The sequence below is a fragment of the Parus major genome, chromosome 4 (assembly GCF_001522545.3).
Source record: "Parus major isolate Abel chromosome 4, Parus_major1.1, whole genome shotgun sequence".
In the NCBI taxonomy this organism is placed as follows: Eukaryota; Metazoa; Chordata; class Aves; order Passeriformes; family Paridae; genus Parus; species Parus major.
The window spans coordinates 23016791-23024867 of record NC_031771.1 but is presented as its reverse complement, the minus strand read 5'-3'; positions in this window follow the sequence as shown (position 1 = coordinate 23024867).

The following is an 8077-nucleotide window of genomic DNA, read 5'->3' as shown; positions in this document are numbered from 1 at the left end:
TGGAAGGCCAGGAATGGAGCAGTATGGCACACAAGATGCAGAAAGACATTCAATTAACCTTAATTCAAATTCAAGGTTTCAGTCTGTGCTGCTTTGCTGGCTGAGCGTGTGCGTCAAAGTACCCATGATATTTTGGTGAGGGCATTGCGATCTGTTGAGATTTTCACAGCCCACATCTAAAATCTATTTTTAGACTTCAGCTCTTAAAGGAGAAAAGAATAAGGGCGAGCTAGGATAATTTTCTAGCAAAGTCTTAGAAAAATATTAATTGCCAGGCTGACAACCTGAACGGCCAGTTACGGATGAGCTACAAACCCTGGAAAATGTGGCTTAGAATGGAAACTGCAATTCAACCATGTAACAATAGCATTGCAGATGGGGTGTGGTAACACACAGCCATTCCCTGCCTGACTGAACTGGTGGTTACAGAGTTTTGAGGAATTTACCCACTCTGTACCCATCCACACTGAGCTGGAAGGGAATCAGCAAACATCTCCTTAGATGCTAAGCTTCAAAAATGCCAGCATATTGAGTAGTATCGTGGCTGATTTTAGGCCTGGAAACAGGAGAAGGACATTTGGAATAGACTGTAAATAGCTGGCAAATTGAAGAATAGCTTGCTAGGAGAGAGGGGAAAGAAAAGAGGAAAGAAGCACCACTTCAGTGGCTTAAAACATGCCCATAAAAAAGGGACAGATGTTTCCTTATTGGAGCATCCCCTTATAAAACAGCTTCATCCTTGCAAAGCAGCACACTGCAGCTTCTATATATAACTGCAGAGTAACACAACATAGCTGAGGGTGTACAGAAGCTTGTTTACTTGTAAAACATTAGGACAAAATCAGACAGCTAGGAGCAGGTGTGATGTCTCTTGATAAGCACCCAATATTTCTGTGTATAGCAGCACACTGTTTTTGTCTGCCTTCACAGAAGGTGCTGTTACATTCCTGCAGCCAGTGATGGTTGTCAGTTCTGATTGCTACTTTTTGCATTTATGTAAAAGCATCCAGAAGGTTGAACTTTAGGCCATCCAAGGCCAGATAATTGAGGGCTAATGTAGTCTCCATATCCTTAAGTCTGTTTCCTTGCACAAGTGCATTATGGTGTTTCATTACCAGATCATATAACAGTGTGATGTGACAATGTGACATACTATTCAGCAAAACAGGAAATGTTGAGAAACCTTTCTGTGTTATTCACATCAGCAGCTTTCAATAAAGAAAGTGGCATGCCCTCCATGATGGAATGAGTACAGATGCATTAGTATTCCTCATAAAGCATCACTCTTGTCATTATGGTAATGACAGATTTTGCATGCTTAACCTGTCACTCATAAAAAGAGTATGTTTGTTTCCATAGAACCAGATTGTTCTCCCCCCACATGTACTTAAGTAAGTGAGACAATTCCAGGATTAAGGGTCTCAGTAATGTCAGTAGGATTAAAGCTAACATTTTTCAGAAGTGACTGAGATTTGTTAAAAGCCTCCTTCTTTAAAGTGTTATTTTTGATGCATTACAACAAGCACAGTTTTTTGCTAGGTTCATCATGTACTGCAATGCCTCAGATGCAAAATCTGGATCCAGATTCATAGCTAGACCAAAATCTCAGATCTCCTGCCCTTCACAGAAACAAAATCATTTTTTTTATGACAGCCAGATTCCCTAGAAGCAGGACTTAGGAGATAAGGACTCCTTTTCCACATATACTCTCAGGCACATCATTTCACTTGTATTCAGTTTCACCATTTCTGACAAAGAGGTTAAATAAACTTTTGTATGTGGTGAAAGAGAATCATACCTGTAGGATACATAAAGCATATCGGCATATCTATAGTTAATGAGTTATTTGATAATATTAAATGTTACACCTCAGAAAAAAAGAAAAATCCTTGAGGACACTCTCCCAACCTTATAAAAAAGTCCAGACTTATTTGTTTTACAAGCATGACTATTCAATCCTTGTTAATGATTTCCGTCCACGAGGTCGCATAGGCAGCCCAGTCCCTATAGGGCATCAGCATTTGGAAAAGCTTTCCCTGACTGTAGTTGGTTTGAAGTGCCCCTTGCTGCAAAAAGCACTGCTGTGCAGTCAGCAGGGGCAGGCGGGATGGTGCTCGCCAGGGTGTGAATTGGCAGCGCATTAGCTGCTCTCCATTAACTCCCCTAGTAGTAAATGTGTCATTGTGCTCACAGGAGCGTTCTTAGTACATATTAAGGCTATCCACACAGGGAGCTAGTGTGGAGTAACTAGGGCTGTATAAATTCACACCTTAGCTTAGTTGGTACTAAATTTCCCCTGTAGACAAGCCTGCTGTCTACCCACCCTTATTTTGTGTGCTTGCAATGCTACTTTTCTTCAGTTGCCTCTCTTCTGAATATGACTGTGGATCTATCTCCCTTTTTGTCTTTGAGAGTCATCTGTTGCATGCTACCCGTGAGGCAAACCTTCACATGTAGTACCTATGGTCTCTGAGCTCTCAGCACTAGGCTGAAAATGTGGATGCTGTAGGCTGAAAGCTCAACTTAAACCTGCTGCCATATTTCCAACTGCAGCTAGTATTCCCTCTGTGGCCATCCTCCTCCATCCTCCACAACCAACTTCATCTTTGTCTGCTTCCTCTGCAGCCCTTTGTAGCTGGCTTGTTTTAGAACTGATTGAGAAACACAGAGTCTTAATGCAATCTAAGCGTGAACACACTGATTGAGTATACCGAGAGCAACATGCTCAGGGGACCAGGTGGAACTGTGCCTGAGCAGAGCTGTTATGATTTAATTACTCATTTTACAAAAAGCTCAACAATTCTAAATTGTCTGGACACCTTTGGCTGGATATAAAGCCAATCATTGTAGCCCTGAAATGCTGTAAAGTTCCCTTTAGCACCTGCTCTGCCTCACTGCTGGCTTTTATGCCTGTTGCCTGGTGGTTGCATGGTAAGCTGCTTGGGACAGGATTGATGTCCTTTATACTTCTTCAGCATCTGAGAGAATGGGGTACCCCTATCCTGTTACACGGGGCACAGCCACAGCACAAGTGATGGTGATTGTGATTACAGCTGACAACTGAAATAAACGGTGCTCTGCAGACCTTGTCCACTTCAGCTACACTAACATGAAGGGCAGAGAATACAGCCATGATCTCAATGCTGAAAGCTAGGATGAAACTGGTAGCGTTACAGTTGTATTTTCCCTCCCCTTTTCACAACCAGATTACACACCTTATTAAGAACATTTTCCTGCATGCTTTGCGTTATTCCTTTGCCCTCAATGGGGAAGGAATGCAAGAGCAAGCCTAGCTTTTCCACACTTTCTGTCTTTCCCCCTTGCTAAAATATGTGGGACTCGATGCCTAATCCATACAATTTCTAGGGCATGCTACTCGAAGAGAAAACACCATTATTAATAGAGAACATCACCAAAATGCTTGAACAATGCTCCATTGTGAGGGTGGAGAAAGGTTGTTGATGGTTCAGCTCCGAGCCTTGAATTCCCTCTGCTAAGCCTGCAACTGACCCTCGGGAACCATTTTTCCTTTCCTGCTTCCCCTAACTTTTCCTGAAGACTCTTTCTTGCCTTTCTCTTAATAAGGGTCCGTGGTGTACTCATTTGCATGGTGATTTACACTTCCAGCTCACAGATAATCGATACTCAGGAAATTGCTCGAGCTGAGAAATAAAAAATAAAAGTCGGGAGACCTTAAGTATTGTGTTTAAGGATGTGCTCTGCAGAAGACAAGACTGTTTCCCATCTGCTCCCTGCTTCTGCACTCTACCTCTTTCAAATACAGGGTTATTAACTCAGTAAGTGGGAAATTCTCTTCAAAATCCTCTCTGAAAGCTTGATGAGGTGCATGCCCACTTCCCTGTAATTCAGGCAGGATTCTAACTTTTTATCACAAGGCCATCATAAATAACAGATTTTAGGGGAAGTTGGAATCATTGCTAGGAAGACTTACTGCTCTGCAACCACAGATGGGAAGCTCTTTAAGATGGACACCTTGTACTAATTTCCTTGCTGAAAACCTTCATAAATGTAGATATTGGCTTCCTATCCAAAGCTTTGAAGAAATTGCTCTTATAAAATCTCTCCTCCCCTCACTGAGAGGTTTTTTTTTCCCTTCCAAAGCTACCAGTGTCTCAATGCAAGTAAGTTTAGCCAGAATGTTTGTCAGAGCATGTATTTTGAAGAGGCTATACCCAATTCTCACTTGACCCTGCAAGCCTACACTCAGGCACTGAGATTACAAGCTGCCTTAGTCAAATGCAGTTTTTAAATATCCAAGTGAAAAGTGTGTGTGTGATGATGGTTCTTAGTTTCTGCTTAGGTCAAGTAGGTAAGATTTATGATGGTCTTCAGTTTTAATTTCCATGTTTCAAGTAAACACTACTAGTTTTGTAAACAATGTGATGAATAAGTGTGTTTCTGAGCTTCAGAAACTTTAACTTCCTTGATAATATTGGCTTTTAATTTATTTATTTATTTTAAAAATAAGTATAAGCAGATTAACTACTGCCAGTGTGAATGTTTGGATTTATTGACTTGACAGTTTAACATTGACCTCTTGTCTTCGTCAATATTTTGCCTAGGAGGTTATTAAATCTTAGTGTCTTTTATAAATGTCAGTATATATATGGTAACTAGAATAGAAGAAAATTGCAATGCTAGAAATTTTATTAACCAATAATGAAAGTTTGGTAAAACTAATTATTTTCAGGTTAAAGTCAAATTAATCAAACCACTGGGCTGCTTTTTTAAGAGTGGTCAAGCATCTTGACCTGCAATTTAGTGATGGTTAGCTTCAATTTATCTGAGTTTAATAAAGGAAAGCATGGGGGGAGGGGGAAAAGAACCAACCAAGACGTTTGATTTATAGTGGAATAAAACATTTTGTTTAACCACAGATTAATATATTTGTTTGGATGTGGAAGAAAAGCCAACTGAAGGAACGAAGGGAAAACCACAACTCTTTTCCTCTCACTTCAGCTAACAGAAAAAGTAATGCTCTGAGCAGTGCTTGTTATTGCATTTGCTATATTTCACTAGACGTATCAGGAAATTTCTCTACATTATGGCAGTCTAATTTAGATTTTAAGAAAATGGGGGGGGAAAAAAGGCAGACAAACATTTATCTCCAGGGAGGAAACAACTGATTCAGCTGCAGCCAGCTGTTTCCATACATTTAGCAGAATACATTTCTCCAGGGCTCCCACACTGCTGACCTATAAAAGGTGAGTGCAAGTAGCTCCTCAAGGTGTTATCTTTCCAAGTTAGACACAAAAGTGTTAACAACATGAAAAAGGAAAATAGTTTCTTTTTTTCTCATTGCTGGAGGACTCATTTTCCTCCTTCTAACAGGTTTCTCACAGCTCTGCCACTTCATAGAAAAAGGAGATGGCACTGGTCCCCATCACACATTGTTCCCATTTCTCTGGGCATAGGTATTTAACAAAAAGGAATGTTCCTCTAAAGTTTTGCCCAACTCTTCTCTGAATTACTGCAGGATGGTTGATGCCATTCCACAGCTGTTGTCTTGTTTACATAGCATGGTTTAAATGGACATTCCCATCACGGGACATATGGAGCATGGATATTACATACTGCATTCTAGAATAAGGCCAGTTAAATCCCACTTTTATGGCTTGAGTTTTTAAGTCCCTGTTAGACTTTGCTGCAGGAGACTGACAGGAGGGACAGGTGTATCGTGGCTTCAGCCTGGTGACAAGTTTTCACATTCAGCTGCATTCTTCCAGCAGCAAAGGGCCGAGCAGCTGGCAGCCCCCAAGCCTCCTTGACTCTGCAGGAATGCCTGTGGCAGGAAGAAGAATGTGCTGCGTCCCTGCACCATCACGCAGCCGCATTGCAACACAGGCACGACTGCTGATCCTGCTCACCAGGTGAGGCCTCCCTTGGATACAGCTTGTGCTACCCTTATTCACCCTGAATGGGGGCCTGGGCTCCTTACCTGGAGAGATGCTGAGCATTTTTAGGCAGCACGCAGATCTTGTAACAAAGAATATGCAAAAAACAGGGCTTGCAGAAATCAGATCTCTTTTTGCAAACATTTTTAAGTTTGGAAATTGGATGAAAACTAGACATAGTTTGTCATGTTTCCTTGTTTGCTTAAACAGAGATTTTAATAGGAATATATTACACAAGTTTTTGCAGGACACAGTGTGAAAAAGGTTCTGCCGAAGCGCATTCTGCCTGGAAGCAAGCTAAGTCCAGTAAGTGATAGCAGGACACTGGTAGCATCCTAGATACAGACATCCTTTGTGTGCCTACATTAGGAAGCTCTTTTGAGGAATAAAACAACTGAGAAAGCCTGAAAATAAATCAAGAGTGGGCTTCTTTTTATTGAATGGCAGCTAAGGACAACTAAATATGAAACAGAGGGCTAAATTACACTTTGTCTACGTGGATGTGCTCTGGAGGAAAGCACGTCCTCTCCACTCCTTCTCTCTCCCTCATGTTGCATCCCTCATGGTGTGCAGAAATGTTCCTTCACAGCTCAGGGGAAGGCGTTGACACTTCTGTAGAAGCATAAAGTTGGGATCAGCAGGCTGGGCATATATACTGGCTACCCTGGCAGAGTGGGCATAGGGAAGGCTCCCTGCAAGGCACTTCCCTCAGCTTTCACCCAGGCTGTCCTTCCTCCTTCTCTTGTGCACATTTGTGGTGCTATGGCAGTGAGCAGGATGAAGTACTGCACCAGATCCCTACCCTAACTATTCAGGCTGTGAACCCAGCCATAGGAAAAATAGCCAAGAAAAAGCAGAAACCAGCCTTTGGTTGTAAAAGAGGAATGGTGTGAGAATCCGGGGTGAGGCTCCAGCCCCACACCCCATCACATCAGCCATAGCCGGCAGGCAAGCGCTCTTCGGAGTCTTTTCTTGCAAGATGTGTTATAGGTATTTCTGCATACAAGCTATTTCCTCCTTTTTGTTTTCGCCTTTGAAGGTCACTGTAAGGGTGAACTGCGTCATTGCACAGCTCAGGAAAGGCAGGTGCTACAATTGCCTGTCTAAAAAATCAGGCAAGACCATTAGTTCTTTTGCAAAGAGAGCAAGCATCTGGAATCCTTCTCCTTTCACAGTAATCCCATTTGCTGTGAAATGACTGAACTCAGATCCCTGAATTTCCTTGAAGACTATCTACAAGTACCAGCCAGCTGATCTGCAGCAGTCTAGGAGGTAAGGGATATATAAATCTCCTTCACTTGTGGCCACCTTCCTCCCACCCTCCTCCAAAATCATATTCTCTCCTTCCCAGTAGCAGCAGTAGTGACAGATGCATCCACCCCTGGCAGGGAGGACAGTACGGGTCTGAAGCTGCGGTGTTGCCTGGTAACCACCTGCGGAGAGCAGGCGCTGGAGCCCGTGGTGCCGCATCTCTCAGACAAATGGGTGCCTCACAGCTGGCCTGAGCATCAGCAGCGCTCAATGTGGGCCCCTCCTGCGCAGCAGCTTCGTGCTGGGCCGTCTGGCCCTAGCATTTGAGAAGTTTGGCTCCTTTTCTCGTCTCTGCAATTGATGTTGGGCCCTTCGAACATGGCTCTGGAACAGTCCAAGTGCATAAGCACAATGCAAGCCTGTTCTGCACAGATGGATAAGGATCTGACCCTCTACACCATGGCAGATGGGCTCAATGGCACAAGAACTCATTTATTTATGAAAACATTCCTATTTGGTTATATTTATCATGTAGCTTTTTATGATGTTCTGAGAATCTGTTATGTGATATACTTAAAATACATTTCGGGATTCTGACATATTTGGATTTGGTCAGATGTGGAGCTTGGCTCCAGATCAGAATCTCACTTACATTAAATCTAGTTGTGGTATGAAACCCTAGAACTAGGATTTGTATTCAAACCAAACAATACTAGAATCCTACAAGCAGTTCCTGTAAGAGCTCAGCTATATTTGGTGGCTACCTGAGCAGCTGAGTTTTTAAATAAAGCCAGTACTGCTTGCTCAACTTTTACAGCATGATCAGCAGTCTTGTTAAAAAGAAAAAAGAAACTAGGCTTACTTTTGAAACCTGACTGAAATTAAGGCTTTTCCACAAAAAAAGAAAAAAA